Raw genomic sequence first — 17,507 nt, forward strand, 5'->3', positions numbered from 1 at the left:
TACTGTCCCTTTCAGGAAGATGAAATCTCCTGTTTACATAAAGGATTTGTATACAGCCAAACTCCAGTATGAAAGGTAAGAAACTGTGCTAAATAATTTCTCCTTCACAGCTCCAGTAACTATATGGCAGAGTGAGAATACAGAAAATTATATTCCAGATGGCAGAAGCTGAGCAAATTCAAGTCCTTTGATATTGTGTGCTGTATCAGGGCTAAATATTCTCACCCATCAGCAGTTAGCTGCTCTTAAGCCAGACACTAGAAAAGGCCAGGCTGCTTCTGCCAGTGTGTCACACAGCCCCTTCTGAAAAAACGGTAAACCAGTATTTTCCAGGATATTGCTCAGCAGCACCTTTTTCTTTTTTTGCCATTTTGTAACTACGCTACAAACTTCCACAGAATTGTGACTCACCCTCCCTTAAATATTTCTGCCCCTTTCACTTGCTCCATCTCCTTTCTGTAATCATTCCACTGAAGACAAGCAAGAGTTTGGGAGTCCAATCCAAAACTTGCCTTTCTGCTGCCTTTCAGGAGTCTGGGTTTGCAGACTGGAGGGCAGTAACAGAACCTGAGGTGCAAATCCCACATTACTGCGGGCCATCAGACTTTGTGTAAGCCTCCCGTGGAGATGTGCACCTGAATTTCTTTTCACAGGCTTCAGTAAATTCAAGAATTCCATTTTCCACTAAAGTATAAGGAACAGACAACAGATACATGCCCTGACTGCAGCACGTTTTATGCTGATTTATTGACTGTGCATAAATACTACACTATAGCTGTCATATTTAACCACAGAAAGAGAAAGCTGTATGCTCAGGAAAATAATTCAAGGCAACTCTGAGATTTTTCATCTGTCTTCCATGCACTTCAGAAAAAGAGGCCTATTAGCAAAGGGGCAGAGTCCAGTCAGCTTGATTTTCTCCCCCTCTCCCCAACACATGGGTTAACCCCTTGCTGTGCATGGCTCAGAGTACCTTTCCTCTTTCTGCAAGGTTTTTATGTGAGCACAGCTAATACTGCCCATAGTCCAAAGGTGAAAGCCAGATCACCACAGCCTGCATAACAGCAGACAAAGTTTAATTTCCATTTTGCTTTAAAGACCAATGAAAAGGGGATGAGGAAGTGATTGGTTGCCTAAGATGGTGGATCATTTTGCAATAATGGTAGATAAGCAAAATTCTGACAAAATGTCTCCGAGGAGACATAAAATGAATCCATGAAACAGCACTTTGAACAGCAAAACAAGCTGGAACAAATTTCCAGACAGTCAAGGCTTTCCGTATGAGAGCTAGTTTCAAAGTCCAAGACTCTCTCCAAAGGAGAAACAACCTTCAGAATAAAAGTTTGAAAAACATTCTGGCTACTGAAAAAGAAACTGAAACCCTCTTGGTAAATTTAGCAGACTGGAGAAATGAGTTACTCTAAGTGTGAGGATGAGAAAAAGACATTGAAATCATGCACATACCTATGCATATGTAGGGAGATACAAAACTGAAAGCGTGTGCTTCAGTTTAGTGCATCTTTGTGTTCAAATGGCAAATAACATCAGATTAATGGGGTGGGTCCCCAGCCCCAAGACCCTCTATGTCCCACCAAGTTCTCCCCACATAAAGATTTACAATCTCTCTCTTATAAATGCTGGGAGACAGCAGAGCTTGCTGGTCAGTGGGAGCAGGGGGGGAGAAAGTAAAGGGAGAGGGATTTCTGGCCAAGACAGGAGAGATTCACACCAGGCAGTCACAGCCATGGGAAGTGGGGGCTCAAGGGCCAGGGATGCTCCAACCTGTAGGTGCATTTGAATTGACAGCCAGCCAAAAACTGTGTGAAATTCCCTGTTACTTCCTTTTACTGGTCTTGTGCTAAGTGTTGCTAAGCTGTACCTGGGAATCGGGCCAAATCAGCTTGGGATCTTCAGATGAAAGGCATTATAAAAAAAAAAAAAAAAAATCCAGAGTATTACCCATGTGGAAAGCAACAATATGAATTAAATGTGCAAAGTAGCAGGATTTGGATTCTACCAGGTAAACTATAGAGACAGACTAAAAAATTGCCTCTTATGAGGAAAACTACATCCTTCTTCCTGGGTTTCTGTGAGGAAGAGTCATAAACGCAGTGTATCATTACCAGAACTGACACCTGAAAACACACATTTTTAAATAGACTGGAGCCAACAGGGACTGGTTAGGAAAGTAATTTTCCTAGGCCAGGGTACACAGATTTGTGCCACCGAGTGAGAAGTTAACATTGCTTCATCTATTAGCTATCAGCATTTATTTTATGACAAACAATACTCATGTACGCTGGGGACTTGCTCTGAACTGACAGGATTCATCATAAAGGGAAAGCCACGCTTGGCTGTTTCATTTCTGCTCACAGTTATGATTTTTTACTATATACGTGGCTTGCCTGCAACAGAAATTTTCCCTTACAGAGTTCAAAGTATCTCCCACAGAGAAAGTTTATCTAACCTGACCATGCACTCCACATCCTGCTTGTGCCTGATCCAAAGCGGACCAGACCCTGCTGCGAGTCTCAGGGAGCCTCAGCCCTCCAATTTCAGCTCTGCAAGTCACTTTTCAGCCTTCAGCATTGTTTCACTGCACCAGGAACACCTACTGTGCCCCGCTGGCATGGCACCTTGTGTCTCAAAGAAAAAAAAAGTTAGGGACAGTCTCCAAAATATAGAGGGACACCACTCCATGCGACCTTAAGTCTGAGCTGAGAGCACCTAAAATCAAGTTACTGGTCCCAACCTGGAAATCTCATGTATTATTTAGGGATGAATATTAACATTTCCAACATGACCTTAAGAGATCATCATTACCAGCTTACTGAAATTGAACATTTTCATGGCATCAGTATGTTTATTTTATCATCATTTAGCTGCCAAAACAGCCCCAAAGCTACTGCAGAAAACACTGTGCAACAAAAGCATTGCATTTCACCATAAACATTTTTCACAAAATGGTTTTTTTTTCCCCCCAAAGGAATCCCGTATTTCATCCTAATGACTATTTGTCATTGAAGACAGTTACAGAAGTGGACAGAATTATCTACTTGGAGCACAAGCTTCTGTGCCACGTGAGCTCTCCCTGGCTCTGCTACGGACCTGCACCAGCATCTTCCGTAGGTGCCTGGCCTTCCTACCTTGGTTCCCCCAGCTGCACAAGGGCTTATTTTGTTGTTTTTACTGTTTTTTCAAAACCACTCCAAACTGTGCCAAGCCCTCACTAAAGAGGCGAGAGAAATCAACCCTGCCCTGTAGTTCTTGCAAGCTAATTTCAGACATGATCTAATGAGTGGGTGGTAACAAGACAGGAAGGCGGGACAAGGAGAGAAAGGCCCAAGCAGGACTGTCGAGGTTAGAAGGAAACTCAGCAAAAAGCAAGTGCACAGGAGAGTAAAACAAAGATCCTTTCATTCTTCAGTTGTTTGTTTTGGGGTTTTTTTTTTTTAAATATAAATAATGAGGAAGAGGAAGTGAAGGCTCATCTCCTGAGGTATCTGGTAGGTGTTTGAAGAAACAAGTTTCCAGGAAGAGCTTAGGCAGGGAGATAACCTCGACTGGCAGACCAGCTCTGTGTAGTGGCATGAAAAAAAGGAGATGGCAGGAGCAGACAGCACAGTGCAGCAGCATTGCCAGCAGCACAGGCCAGATGGGAAATCCAAAGAACTGAGACACAGCAGCAAGCAAGAAATAGGTGTGCAAAGTCTTGAAGAGTCAGCTTGAACACAATGGGGGAGGAAAAAAGGGCACAGAGTGGAAGAGCTGTGTGACTTTGCCAGGCTGAAAAGGCAGCAAGGTGTTTCCCACAGATGCTTGTGCCTGGATCTGAAGATGTTTGCATTTGCCTCTCTCAAATGGGAGTATTTATGCCAGATAGGAACATAGACACTTAAAGTAAAAATGTGCTCTTTTACCTGTGTCTCTTAAGATTTGCACACCATAGAAGATATTGTGCTTGTTCTGGACTAAGTAGAAAAAAAAAATACTCCGTTCTCTCTGGAGCTGCTATCTTTGTTCCTGTTCAGCACTGCTGACCTTGCTCAGTACAGACTGAATTACTGAACTTCCTGATCTCTCAGGTCCCGATTTTGTCACTTCCTTGCACTCACTTGATTTTTGTGTATTAAGTTTGAAGGTTTGTTGGCAGCAAAGAACAACTTCAAATCCAGACACTTCTCTTGTTTACTTGCTGCGTACTCTTAACTAGTTTGGTTATGAATGCAACCTCAAACTGTAGAGGGTTACAAGAACAAAGTTTTCTCGTCCTTTCAGAAGCTTTTGGCAATTTCCAAGAGCTGAAAGCTAATTATTTTGGCACAAAGAGGCACCAAAGAATCTTTTAACTATGGCATTCCTGTATAAGGTTTCCTTGACACTTTTGTCTGAGAGGAAAAAGAAAGAGAGGAGTAATAAAAAGCCCACATTTATCTTTTTTGAGATACAGAACAGCTTCACTACAAGAAGAAATGAAATAGATAAGAGCTCTTCAGGTTGGAAAAAAAATGACTGCAGAGGGAAATGATAGCAGTCTATAAAATGCTGAATGGAGAAGGTAAATACAGAATAATTGTTCACTTTCTCTTGCAGTACAAAAGCTGAGGGGGCATCCAACAAAGTCATTAAGCAGCAGGTTTAAAACAAACACACCCAAAAGGAAGTACTCTTTCATACCATCCATAATTGCATTGTGGCAGTCAGTGCCTCAGGAGGTTGTGGAGACTGAAAATGGATTTTAAAAGGCATTAAACAAATCCATGGGGGACAGTGTGATCAACAGCAAATAAACACTGTGGCTTAGGTGAAACTTTTGGGTTTTCAAACCCTTACCCAGCTGATTTCCCAAAGCTGGGAGGAGACACCATGTCAAGATGATTCGGTACGTGGCCTTTTTCTTCATCGCTAAGCATCTACCACTGGCTGTTCCTGGAAACAGCATGGCAGTTCCTGTTGTTCAGTGCTGAGATAGGAGGAACATCAGTAATGAGCAGTAAACGGTTCTCTGCATTCTTCTGCTCAGCTCTTCTCCATCTTCCAAGCAAGCTTCCTCTGAGGGCAGGAGATGCTTCTGGTAGAGCTTTGCAATCCAACCCTTCCCCCATTTTCCCTAGAGCAACCACACTTATAATTGTGCAGAGAGAGAATATTGCATTAGCCACTGAAGTGCAAATCTCAGGTTAATACGAGGAAAATTTTACTCCTATGTTTTGGTATTTAATTGTAGCCTCTGTATCTCATATTCAAAGGACAGAAAATGCAGCTGTCCTCCATTCTTTGTCAAAAAGCTCCCCAGGCCCCAGTAATAATTTGGTACTATCTACAAAAAAAGAAAGACAAGCCAACCAAACAACTGCTCTCCATAGCCGAGTGAAAGTAACAATTTACCTCAGACAGCAAGGAAAAACAAACAAACAAAAAGAAAAACCAGAAACTCCACCCTGAAGTCAGTTTCATTTTAAAAAATAGTAACTGCAATAAAAGATTTTACATGCAACATTTATAAAAGACAACAATTTCCAATTATAATTATGCTGAGCCTTTTATTTTTTTTTTTTTTTTTTTGTAAAAAGGCTGTAATAATGCCAATTCTCTTCCAAACAATTTCAGAACAGAGTCAGAAACATTTTCAAACTTCAATTATTCCCTATTCAGCTAAACCCATTGTATTTGCAAGGAAAATTCAACTGAACTGGGAGTTTGTGCCAGCTATTTCCCATGTCACAACATGCTCATTCGTCACCCCAACATTTCTCCAGCCTTGCACAATGCACACTCGGCAGCATCCCCGAGCCAAGGACGGGCAGCTTGTCCCCTACCCCCCAGCAGCCCTACTCTCTCCTGCCACCCCCTTCCATCTCCCTGCTGCAATCTCCCTTTTCCTCCCAACACACACACCTCCTGCTCCCTCACTTTACCATCCAGCAACAAGGCAGAAAAGAAAGGAGAAAGCAGCAGAGAAGGGCGGAGGGAAAACCACATGGTAGGTGATCAGTGCTGGGCACAGACTTTATATATATACACAAGAAATGAAACAGGATTAAAAATTCAAGGTGGAAGACCATAAAAGCCTAGTAATGGTCTAGCACAGTGGAAATCTGTGATGAGCTACTGATGACTCAAGGTTTCCAGAGCACTTCCAGTATTCTCAGCTTTGGAGCACACTAAACAAAAAATAAGGCAAGTGGTATACTTGCAGTAAGGCAGGGGGGTCCTAAGTTGTTCAACGCCCCTGCTAACGTGGTTTGCCCGACAAGAGAGTCGCTGATACCGGCCTGTGCCCTTCAAGAGTTAGTATCTCAGTACCAATGGTTTGGAGTTTCCTACTAAGAGACTAAAAGATCTGCCTTTGTCCTTCTCCAGGTGCTCAGCTCTCCTCTGTGCTCACACATAATAAGGAACCCAGATAGGGGAGAAATGAAAATGGCCGGAGAATAGATGTATAGAAGTAAAATAAGGGGGGAAAAAATGACTTTGAAAAGTAGTTGTGGGGGAAAAAAAAAAAGTGCAGATTAGAAGGAAAACAAGCACAGAGAGAAGCATAATTCTAACGTTTCTGCTGTTCTTTAGGAAGAGCCAAAATTACACAAAATGCGTAACTTAACAAACTCAAACTATAAATTATCCTTTGATACACATAACAGGACCTTACCTGAATCATGTCCCAGGCAACCATGGTCACCTGATAAAACTAAAGTGACCATAAGAATAGAAGTTAACTTTTTTAATTTAGAAATTAGTATCAAAGAGGATATTTAGCCATCAGACTACTTTGGAAAAAAAATCATAACTGTATATTACATGTCAGTGCATCAAGACACAACACTTCAGAATGGTGGCAATAAAAGAAAAATTAGCCTCAACCTTCTAAAGAGAATTTCAGTGAAACACAGACATTTCAGTTAATGGGCTTTGACTGTGGGTATTTTAGCTCTAGGCAGTCTAGCCTGGTGTACTTTGAGCTTAATTCTCAGAGGTATCAATCACTTGAAACTTCAGATGAACTCAGTAAGACCAGCACCTGATGCTAGTCAGAGTCAGGCCCGGCTCTCCTCAAATGGTTAATCAAACAAGTATTAAAAAAAATGTGAATCCAGCAAGGTTTTGACAACCAGGGATTAATCTGTAATAAGACTAAGAGGACAGCAGTACGCTAAATCCAAGGATACTGCCTGCATCACTGGCAGAGCAACAAAGAGAAAATAGAAAGACTTTTGTGCTGATAGTGATATTCAGACATATTCTTTTCCATGTGCAGCACTCCTGCATGAAGAAGGTCAGTCGCTGGGCCTGGAGAGAAGAGAGCAGGACAGCACCTGTAGCTATGTGGGCTGCAGCTCCTACAGGGAATGCAGCTACAGCCAGTGCATTCCTTGCTAATTAAATACAGTCCCCAGGCTGGCAGCCAATTACTCTTGCAACCCTCCCATGGCCACGTCTGCAAGCCTCTGATCAAATAAGGGATATGTGGAGAGCTTCGAAGGCAAGTAAACTCAAATTTAAAGCCTTGCTGCATACCAGATACAATCATAATATTTTTCTTACTTGTTTACTATTTCCAAGCAAAAGTAGTGAAGGATATCCGTTATCAAGCTGGACTCTTACTTCCTATGTCATTGTAGAGACTCAGAAAGCTGTTCTGTGGACCCTTTGCCTCCAGGCTCCAGGACTGGAACATCCCTGGCTACTGGAACTGGTGATGTGGCAAACAGGGAGAGCAATAAAATAAAGGTAGGGCAGCGCTGCCACACCACACAAAACTGCTGTACTCGCTGCAAGTGTAACATGGAGACTCCTGCATTCAGTGCAACTCTTTGTCAAAGTACAAAATGAGAAGCTTATCTTTTTCAAAGCTTTTCCTGAAACACTATACAGAGCTGCCTGTGTGCAAGCATTATACTCAGCTGCTCCTTTTCCCAGTAGATAGGCAAAAGAGTGCTATCTAATTTCATAGACCAAGTCTACACTATGTCTTCTGTCTCAAAATGGAGCTTTTCCCTAACATTATTAAAATAAAGCAAACCCATCTAAGAAATGAGACTCTTTGCCGACAATGGACTTCAGGTGTTTGCTAACTGTTCTTTCCTACTAAGGTTTATTTTCTTATCACAGCCTAATCATTAGTTTTACAGAGGTACAGAACATACACATAACTCAGCAAAGGCAGCTGGCAGTGGTCACATCCCACCTCCTGCCAAAATCCACTTATGAGGATCTAAACAAGCTTGGTAAAAATCCTCATTTTGTGCTTGTTCTCCAACCAAGAAAGCAGCCAGGAATGATTCTGTCACAACCAGGTCTTCCCACACACCCTGCTTTCATCTTAATTTTTATTCATGCAAATTTCCTGCAACATGGGCTGTACATTGCTTCTGTTGCATTTCCAAAAGACATCGGAGGATTTCAGCATCAGTCACTGTCACACAGGCCATAAAACAAATTTTAACAGACAATAGTGGAAACCAAGAACTAGCACAACAGACATACAAACTCAGTCCTTCCTCTGAAAACACTATTGTTTATTGCTGCTAAGGTCAATGAAACTATAAGCAAACTGCTTTAGCAAACCCACAGATTTACATATGCCAATACTCTTCATTGTTAGTTCTGAAGATATTTGAAGAATGGTTTAAATCAGAAGTAGGCATGCCTCAAACCCAGCAGCTGAGCAAAAAATCAGTGGGCTTGAGTGGCATCGAGGCCACCCTGCTGCTTATCCAACAGATTCGCTTTCCTTTTGAATCTTGGGAGGGAGGGACATATATGTCCATTTTCAGAGAACTCAGTGAAGAAGGTATGAATTTCTGGCCTCAAAGGCTAGGGACTATTTGCTACTCCCTCAAGGGGACCCAAACTTAATTCAGTGGCTTAAGCCATCCCAGATGTCCACCCCCAAATCCTGCAGAGCAAGGAAAGGAGGTCTGGTTAAACCCAAGTATCGCCAGGCTGGAAAAAGCTCTCTGGATGAGCCCAGATCTAGTTTAGGATCATAGCAAAGTGAAACCCTTCTACCTAACCTTAGTTACTGGCATGTCATACAGCTCTAGTAATAACGAAATTACTAGTTTGTGTGAAAGTGAAGCCTTTTGTATCTCAGCAAAAACTAAAGAGGGGAACATAACCAGCAAGACTGAGAAACAGTGACGCTTTCCTATTACTTGTGTACTTGCCAATATTTTGGTTTAGTGACAAATATTAATCCCAACTGTTAATAGTCATATAAACTAACTCACATCCAACATGCTTCACGTGATGTGTTTTATTCTCGTTCACTGAGGGAGAAATCAAAGTCTAATCAGTAGGAGTCAAAGGTACTTTTGTCACTGAAAATCACCTTGACTGCTGTGTGCCTCCTTTTCTTCACCGGTAGGCATAATTTTGCCTATTGGTTACAAGTTTGATTTTGTTTGAAAAATTTTACACTTTCTGCCTTTTTAATTTAAATTTGATGACATTTGCAGTCTGGTCTTGAATGACTTACACAGGGCAATACAAGGAATATGAGGCAGAAATGAGAGCAGAACCTCTATTTCCTTATTTACAATCACGAGCTTTAACCATTCTCCAGTACTGCCTCCCTTAGTGAAATAGTAAAGAATAAATGCAGGCCATTCCAGTTTTCAGATTATATGATCCCAGCCTTCCTCTTTTGTTGTTGCTCATTCATCCTTTTTATGTAACTGTTGCCTTAGCTGTGAAAACCATAAAGGTCAACTTGACACTAAACTAGTATCATTGGGAAGAGTTATCAAAATTGTGGACAAAGCATAAAAGGTTGCAACCCATTTTCTTGATTTCTGGGAGAAAGCATGTTGGTAACATTATTCTAAACACAACTGCTCCAGTGAACTGCACTCAAAATACTTCTGCAATCGAATTTACTGCCTAAGATTATGTGTGCAACAGGGGGAAGCTGTAAATAATGGCACAGTCTTGCTAATGACTGTATATAGGGCAGAAGGAAGGTCAGATAGCAGTGCTGTTGTTTTCAGTAAATTCAGTGGATCTGATTTTTATCTCACATTGCTATAATTTCAGTGGTGTATTATTTTATTGACTTTTATCCTAATATAATCCAAAGTATCCCAATTGTACACTGTTCCTCTTAGTCAAAAATTTCTTGTGAGTGTAATAAGACTCCAGAGAATTTATCAGTATTACTACAAAAAGTACAAAGAAACTAAAAATAAGAATACACCAAGTGCAATATCTATGTTGTCTATACCGGACTGTGCTATTAGCATTGTACTGGGGAAAGGAGAAACCCAAAGGATCTGTGCTTCACTTATGCTGGAAACACTTTTCCCATGAAAAACCCACTTTTACTGTAATTAAATGCTTCAAGTAATCAATAATTTTGTCAAAATTTCATTTTAGGAGAAAAGCAAAAATTCTGAGAGCATCTGGTGTCTTGTTCCAATATCTTCCCTTGAAAATAATTTTACTGAGACATGTAGCATAGTGCCTATAAATATGGTATATACCATACTGTAGTGTAATAGATTCTAAATTAAAACAGACATTTCAATCTATCCATCATTTATTTTCTGAACACCGCAAAAGGCTATCCAGCCTTTATTTTCTGAACACTGCAATTATACCCCAAATAACAAACTAAACTTCACAAAACCAGTGAGAGAGATCTCTCCCTCCAGTGTTCATCGTGGAATTTCCTGGCTTTTTCCATTTCTCTCTGGAGTGAGGTGGGTGCAGGCCTGCAAGGAGAACACGGCAGGAAGGCTGCTTTCGGGGCTCGCTCTCCACGAAGAGATTTGCAGCTCAGGCTCGCGTCACCTCGCTTTCCCCACGCTCGCTCCCAAGCTGGCACGCTGGCGCCTTGCTGGGCTGCGCTCATCGGGCAGAGCTGAGGAGGAGGTGAAAAGCAGCATGTGGAAATGCAGTGGGAAGCCGAAGCAGGCCTGCTGATTGCAGCGGGAGAGCTTGCGACGGCCGCGGTGTTGCGATGGCACAGCGGGCAGTTCCCACAGCAACCTGCCGCTCCCCAGCTCCTCTGCACAAGCAGCGCTGAGCTGGCAGAGCCTTGCTCTGAGCATGTCAGAAAATTTTGAAAGAACTTCAAACAGACAAAGATTATGCTCCAGCAGGGTTGCAGCTAGGCGTAATTTAGCCAACATCTGCCTCCTCCTCGCCAAAAAACCCACCACCACTGAGCTGAGCCATCCCTCCTGCTGCACTCAGACCGCGTAGGTCTGCAGTTAAACCCCAGGTTACACAGCAATTCTCCTGCCAGTCTCAGCAGACACATGGGAGCTTCATTGCTGTCCTCGACCCCACTGACATTTTCATGAGTTTCAAAAGGGAGGTTATATCTGAGAGCTGGTCATCACACCAAAGAAAAGGAAAATAATTTAAAATAAATTTGGTTATATCTACATTTCAGAATAAATGTAAATTTGCACCAGAAAAACATGCAATGTGAAATGAGACTTACAAATGTATTGGTACAAGCTTGCGCATGAGGCAGTCACAGATGATTGATACGATGACTGATACTATAATTTAGCTTTTTATGCAGTTTAAATGAGCACTCAATTCTGTACCCTTTAATCACAAAGTGGCATTTCATCTCATGAGTAGTCAGCTGTAGTTCAATAAAAGAAAGACTGCCCAACAGGAATAGGCAAAGTAGGCTGAGGCCTCCAAAAAAACCCAGATCAAAAACATTATTTGAAAAATGAAATATTAATATGGGCAAGGCTTCCAACTAAATGTTTCCTTTGGTATTTGCTCAAGTGAATGTTATACCTCTAGTGGCAGTAGAAGTGAATTACTTAGCATAATGACTATGGAAAATTCAGACTACAGTTAAGTAGTTTCTACATCTTGGATACAGGTATATACATACAAAACTGTGCGTCCTTTTTGAAAAATGAAATCTTAAATCCCCATGCTGGTAATTCACACTGCTCAGAGCCTGAAAGTCGAGCAACAGACATGAGCAGGCCTTTCCAAGTTAAATAAAATGACAGAACGCAGGCTCACACCCAGTATTCGGATGCGCCTGTGGCTTCTGCTGAAGTTACCAGATATGTCTTATTACCGCCCCTCAAAGGAAAGCTTGTTATAAAAATGCTAATGTACAACTCGCCCCTGCAGGCACACGGGGAGGCAAACCACACGCTACAGCTGTGTGAGGAGACATGCTGCTGTGGAGAGGGAGACATACGGCAAGACTGGTTTAGGCTGCGACAGTGCCGGGAATCTGTCTGTGGACACGTATCTCCTCCCAAATCCAGCTGTGTTGACAGCAGAGTCCTCCCCCAGCCTGCCCAGAGGCTGGTGAGCATTGCCCTGCAATAGGGTACCACCCCTCTGATCTGGATATACTCGTTTGAACACTCCCTAACCTATTTCAGTGAAAATCAGCTGGGCCAGCAAACTCTTATTACTTAAAATGTTAGGCCATGGTTGCACAGACCTTTTTTCTTCCCTGAAAAGCAAAATCCAGCTATTTCTAATCCCCTAATCTTGGGCTACGTTTGTCTCTGCATCCCCCCCTCTGCTGGTCTATGCACTATTTTTTCTGTTTTCATAAACCTAAGTTGTTGGGGGTTTTTTTTGTAAGTTGGATTCCCCCCACGCCCCTGATTCACTTAACTAAGTGTTACGGTCTGTGCCAACACAACAGAGGAGATGGAGTGGGCTTGGAAAAAAATGGCCAGGAGGTCCCTACATCAAATTTGTCATCAGGATGTCATCAGGAAACCATGGTCTGATACTCCCTAACCCCCCTCTGAACTTGGCCTTTGGTAAACTACATGACTTGAGTTATTTTCCAGTCTTCTCATCGATGAGATGTCTTGTTAGTGTCACACTCTCCAGATCCACCAAACTCAGTAGGATCTCCACAATCAAATTTTTTTTTTGGCCTGGGCCTTCATGTAAGTAATTCAGGATGTGGCTGTTGCTGAGTTGTACCCTCCCATACACAGTTCAGAATATGCCCAAGGCAGGTTGCTTCTAACGCCTTGAGTCAAAGGGGTCACCATAATACCAGATGGAGAAATAAACTCGAACCACTGTGTGTGCAAATCAAGTACAGGTAGGATCTGTGCTGATGGTGTCCTCGTCAAGTCAGTGCACGTAGATTATCCACACTGTAAATTTCTCAATTGTTGGTTCAAGCAAAGCCCAAATCCAGAAGCTTTTTGAATTTCCAGGTCAGAGGTCAACGCCAGCCCGCTCTCCTCCCAGATCTCTCTCTTCTGTAGCGTGTTTGCAATGTACCAAAGTCTGCACGAACTCAGCACAAGACCATCTGCTTAGCAGCAATAACAACTTCTTGTTCTCAATGTCTAGCCTTTTAAAAATCCTTTGTCTTTGTCCTGCTGACCATAATAAGGAACGAGTTCAGCAGGAAGGACGAGTGGTTTCCACAGTAATTCCCAGCAGAACTCCATGAGGGAGCCTGGAGCATGCCTCGGCGCCATGCTCATGAAACAGAGCGTGCAATATGGAGAGCTCTTCAGAGAGGGGCCAGTATCGGAAAGAGAAGGACAAATGGTACTTGTGGCCAGCTTTTAAAGACAAATCTAAATATCAGGGTAGGCATTTGCTAATATGATAGCAAAGTGGTCAGTGAGGCTGGCTGCCTTGCCTCCCCTCTGTACAGCTGCACAAATACTTAATAAGTTGCACATGTAGAACGCTTGAGCAGCAAAGGTGCAAAATGGATTGTATTAAGTGAAGCTTTTAATAAGATTTTGATAACAATTATTTTTATATTAATCTCTAAAGAGTTTGCTTTTGTACCATTTAACTGATAAGCATATAATCTAGTTTTAATTTAATCTCTGCAGGTGTTTCCCAATAGTAAATGTTAAATTTTTATTGCTTCCTTAGGCAGTAATAATAGGGGAAATGTCTGTAGGGCTCCTATTGTCCATTTGTATGCAGATAGCATCATATTTTATAATAGCTGTAAATCTGACAGGATAGCCTCTTACTTTTGAGATGACATTATAAATATGTGTCAACACTGAAGTAAACATCTTTGGAAGGAAAATGAAATAGAGATGTTATTAGAGGACTAATGAAACAACCATAACTGCTTATTTTTAAGAGATGTATGTGCACATCCTTGAAAGAAGCAGAGCCCATGCTGGGTTTGCAGCTTTCTGATGAGCAGGACAATGGAAATTCTCAGCAGGATCCTACAGACAACGCAGAAATAGATCCTACACTTCATAAAGATGATGACTGTTTATAAAACTCTAAATGTTTGCTCTCTCTGAGGTTTCTAAATGATTATAAATACCATGGTGTCTAAGACTCAATCATGGCCTCTTTCATACAGCTTCATGGAACAAAGCGTGTGTCAGGAGCTCCCACACGAAGAACTATAAGACACCAAGTACGAGGAAGTGAACCCTGATACCTGTCTGAAGTGTAACACAAGTACTTTGGGCAAAATTCACTCAGTACAAGACCTGAAAGAGACTTGGATGATCGCTTAGATCTTTGGCCTTGTTCTCAAGAAAGAGCATGCATGAAACCTGCCCCTGTTTACATTTAGTATTTTAAAGACAACTACGCTTTAGGCTATATTTTCTTCAAACCGTTTTATCTGTTCTGCAGCAAATATGGCTCTCTGGCATGCTGTGCTCACCGTGTCCATAGGCACATCTCTGGGACCCATTAGCACGGGCAGAGAACTGAGCTAAAGGACTTCTGAGGTGGAGCTGGCTTGCCTCCAGCCAGTGCGGAGCACGGGCAGAGAGAGCTTCGAGCTGCCTTTACTCTCCTGTATAGGCATGCCCTGAAAGGGATTACACTTTAACAGAGGTCTAGATATTTCTTCAACGGTGCTTAGATATGTGGCTCCCAAGGTCCACATTATTAGTCATAAAAACAAACAGTCTAACCTCTGACACAAAAAAATACATGCTAGTATGTTTAAGTCCCTAGTGACATGGAATGGGAATACAGCATGCTGCCACTGGGGGGTGGAAATTTGAAAAGCTGCCACTTGAGCGCGTCAAAAAAAAAAAAAACTTTTAGTGGTGAATTAAAGTTAACAAGAACAGCTTGGACAGTTTAGGTTGAGCAATTCTTGCTTCTATTATAAGTCAGAACATGTATGCTGCTTCAAGGTGGTAGTTTGAATGCAGTGTTTTCTTTCTGTTGATAGTCCTTTAAAATGAAAATAAGATCTTTTATGAAGACTTTTTTATAAATTGGTATTAATTGGAAAGAAAACTCAAATCATTTTCCACAGAAAGACAAGATAAAAACAACACAATATGGGTGTGAATGGAAATGCAGATAACGTCACTTCATTTCCTTAGTTACTTCACAAAGAGGATCTGCCATGTTGTGCCATGGAGAAGGCAACTGTGAAGAAAAACAAAGTATCACATTAAGACTATTCACTATTAAGAATTAAATGCATTAAGAGCTATAGGTAAGATTCATATACATAAAATGTTTAGCTCTCTCCTGTCTGCACACTAGTTCTTTTCCTACCAGACTTTGTAAAAATACCATTTACTTTGTGTAACTGCTTCAGACTGAGGATTCATTAAAGGAGGCCTCCTGATAAAGTGTTTGCAGCCAGCCTCTTCAGCTGCACCACTACAACACGTGTGCCAGTGTTACAGGCATACTGGGCTAGCAGTGAACACAGAACCCAAGTACCATACCCTCTGTATCGAAATACTACACAATGTCCTTATTTCATGGCAGATAAAGTGGAATTTTTTGCTGACCGGGTGTGAAAATTACAGGAATCAGGCATAATGCTGTGTTTCTCACAACTTAAGAAAATCTCCTCCATGATAAATGAGTTGAGAATCTCCCATATAAAGTATTTAAACAGATGGATAATCACCACAGCAACCAAAACCACGACAGAGTCATGCAGGAGCACTCCCTATCTGCAGACTCTGGTCTCGGGTTTCGCGCTGCAAGGAGGCAGTATTTTATGTAACAGAAGGCTAGCCAACGCTTTTAGGTAACTCACTGTGGTTTCTAAGGTAGGTTAAAAATCAGAGGACCAAACATTAGCTACAGGAACAGAATTTTTTTACACCTCAGATCACAGTTAACGTGACCTGACAAACTTGTTGCAGATTCTCTACTGCATCTTATGTCTCCTTTGCATCTGTATTTCTGACTTCTTCTTCATCCACATTTTTCCTCTCATCTTTTCCCTGCTCTACCAGCATCCTAACAAGGACTGCAACCTCAAGCTGCCTCTGATCCCAGAAATAATTAATTATTCAGGCAAAATAAAGTAGCCTGAAAAGGAGAAAGCAAAAGAAACAATAACCTAATAATAAAGGAGAGAACTTCCCACAGATCTGAGATAATTCTAGTTACTGCCACACATGACAGTAGTCTCCATCTCCCACATCACAGATGAGCAGTCTACCCACAGTGCATGGCATGTGGGCACACTCGTATACATCCTCTCAATGATTTTTTCAGCCACCTAAAGCACTGAGCCTTGCTGGCAAGGCAGTGAGAAGAAGCCAGGCTTTGTGCACACCCCAAACCCAAAAAGCTTGGCACCGGTGAGTTTATCAAGCAGCTCTGTAATATTTTTGCATATGTCAGTGCTGGTTAAATAGTGATGGCACATACGTGCCTTTAATGATATCTGGGATGGGGCAAAATATCTCTCAAGGGCACATTATTGCACCACAGTCAGTGATGTGGGGTTTGTGCTCTCTGAAGCATCAGACACTAGCAACAAGGACAGCAGAACACTGACTCCTACTCGTATGCATACAATAGTTTTCACATTTAATTGGAGTTAACACAGGGCTTTTAAAATAACAAAATAACCTAGAAACAAGCTGCAGGAATAGATGTGTGGAAGAAGAATGAGACCAGCACGATTTCTGATTTTCAACAGGTGGCCAAATGTTATTAAATGTGTGATTGATAGAAAAAACAAAGTTGAATCCTGGGAAACTTATGGAGACCTAAAACCTGCTTTTAGAGATTCTGAACTTTCTTTGTAAACGAGCTGGATGAACTGGAAAATACCAACTTGGCTAATTAATGTGCTTCTAGGTCTAGCCATTTAAAATTATGTTTTTTCTAATTTGATCATTCTGTTTATTATTAATTTGAATATCTCTGAGGCATGTTTATGTCTGCTGCTTCTCTTGAGACAGGTTTCCAAAACCAGGAACACCCTGCATTTGATTAATACTCAGTAAAAATATAGTAATTTTCTGAATGTGTCCTAAAGGCTTAAGTCTGATAGTCTGTTTAAAAACAAGAATTCCGGTTTATTTCCAAACATAAATGTTAAACTTTATGAGCTAATTGATGCTTGTGAAGAAACAAACAAAAAAATTTACCAGTTTTCACTGCATACATTTTCAGAAATTCTGACAAGACTATAATTTCTATATAAAATAATTTGTGTAATATTATGTAGTTTGTGGCTGTAAGACTGAAACTGTTAATGAACTACTAGCAACTATTAGACCTGCAGAAGGCAGTAGTTGGAAAAAGGTGAGTGCTAATACACA

The sequence above is a fragment of the Strix uralensis genome, chromosome 13 (assembly GCF_047716275.1).
Source record: "Strix uralensis isolate ZFMK-TIS-50842 chromosome 13, bStrUra1, whole genome shotgun sequence".
NCBI classification, from domain to species: Eukaryota; Metazoa; Chordata; class Aves; order Strigiformes; family Strigidae; genus Strix; species Strix uralensis.